Source organism: Triticum aestivum, chromosome 2A, assembly GCF_018294505.1.
Source record: "Triticum aestivum cultivar Chinese Spring chromosome 2A, IWGSC CS RefSeq v2.1, whole genome shotgun sequence".
Taxonomy (NCBI): Eukaryota; Viridiplantae; Streptophyta; class Magnoliopsida; order Poales; family Poaceae; genus Triticum; species Triticum aestivum.
The window spans coordinates 72,684,168-72,686,369 of NC_057797.1; positions in this window are offsets into that span (position 1 = coordinate 72,684,168).

The window sequence follows — 2,202 nt, forward strand, 5'->3', positions numbered from 1 at the left end:
TTTTTATACCTTTTTATTTTTAATAATGTTAATAACATTAATAACCTCGGGTAGTTTTAACGATACTTTTGTCCTTAATGCAAATGAGATGCACATAAAGGTAATGTTCTTCTGAACATTTTGATATCTTATTTGCATTTTTCCGAGTTCATATGAATTTGCTATGAATTTTTAAAGTACTGGTCAAACGGTCAAAAGGCATTCGGGCGACCTCGGGGGCAAATCTAAGTGCAAAATTGAGCAGAGTCGAAAAGTAAGGGCAAAACCCGTGGGTAGGTTCCAACTAGAGGCAAAAATGCAATTGTCCCTATTTCTACATATACATTAATTTTGTGCTACCACGTGTCGGGTAGCCCACATGGTCGATTCTTACCGAGGTGTACTTTCCACTTTTTGAATGGCGCACATGAGCCATACTTTTCTTTGGGGAAACTTTCATAAAATGCATGTATGAAAATTCAGGAATTTTTGTTTTAGATTTTTGAACATTTGAATATTCAAAATGAACTTTAAAAATATTTTAATGTTAAAAAAATTAAAGTGAGATATTTCGAAACTTGAAAAAAATTCCGACTTGTGATATTTTTTAACTTTCATTTTTTGTACTTTACACAAGAAACTGGAAAGTTGGAAATGTCACACACGTAGGCCCCACCTCTTCATCCGGTACCGCATGTGTAGCCAACTGTTACCGCACGTGCTTGTGTGCCCACTCCCCCACCCCTCCCCGCGTACGACGAAGGCTTCCGACGCCTTCCACATTCCTGGCCCCCACCATGACGAGTGTGTCGCAAAAAAGCGTGTCCGGACAACCATACCCAATGTGCTCCCATCCTTGACTGGGGGTGCATTAAACTATGGAGGAGCAATTTCGCTCTCGAAGATTCACGTGGTCAAGTCACCAAAATAACTCATTTACACACTTTCTCCAAGACAAACATGACAATATTTCCACATATACATTGATTTTATGATATCATGTGCCAGATTCTTACGAATGTGTACGTTCCACTTTTTGAATGGCGCACATGATCCATACTTTTCTTTGGGAAACTTTCATAAAATTCAGAAAAATTTGTTTTAGATTTTTGAACATTTGGATATTTAAAATGAACTTTAAAAAACATTTTTAATGTTAAAAAAATTAAGGTTGAGATTTTTGAAACTTGAACTTTCAAAATTCTGACTTGTTATATCTTTTAACTTCATTTTTTAATGTTGTACAAAAGAAAAGGAAAAGCTAGAAAATGCCACACATGTAGGCGCCACCTCTTCATCTCGTACCACGTATGTTGCCAACTGTTGCTGACGTGCCCTATCCCCCCACCACTCCCGCATACGACGACGGCTTCCGGTGCCTTCCACGCACCTGGCCCCACATGACGACTGTGTAGAAAAAGTGCGTCCCAACAACCATATCCATCGTGGATGCATTAAACAAGTGGAGGAGCGTATTGTGCTCGAAGGTCCATGTGGTCCAGTTACCAAAAAAACTCATTTACACATTGTCTCCAAAAAAACATGACAATAGTTCTACATATACATTGCTTTATGTAATAATATGTCAAAAGATGCAGTAATTTGTTTGTTTCTTATTTTGTATACATCACCAATAGATATGTGTTGGAACTAAAACACATTTTTAATGCTAAAAAAATTGAAGTTGAGAATTTTCAAAACTTGAACTCTCAAAAGTCTGACTTGTGATTTCTTTTAACTTTCATTATTTTTAACTTTAGATGATTAGATGAAAAAAGGAAAGCTAAACAAATGCCGCGCGGGTGGGCCTTACCTCTTCATCGCGTACCACATGTGTAGTCAACTCTTGCCACTCGTGTTCCCCATAAAAGCGCGTCCCAACAACACTACCAGTGCGGGGTGCATTAAACAGTGAAGGAGCGTTTTTTTAATTTTCATTTTTTAAAACTTTACTCGGGAAAAGGGAAAGCAAAAAAAGTGTCATGTCAGTGGGCCCAGGCTTTTCATCCCGTACCACGTGTGTAACCAACTGTTGTCACCCGTGCTTGCGTGGCCACCCCACTACTTCCACGTCCCCGTGCCTCCCGCGTGTCTGGCCCCCACCATGACGAGCGTTCCTCGAAAAACGCGTCCCAACAACCCTACCAAGTGTAGGTGCACTAAACATTGGAGGAGCGTTTTCTTTTGACCTTCATTTTTTTTACTTTACACGAAAAAAGGGAA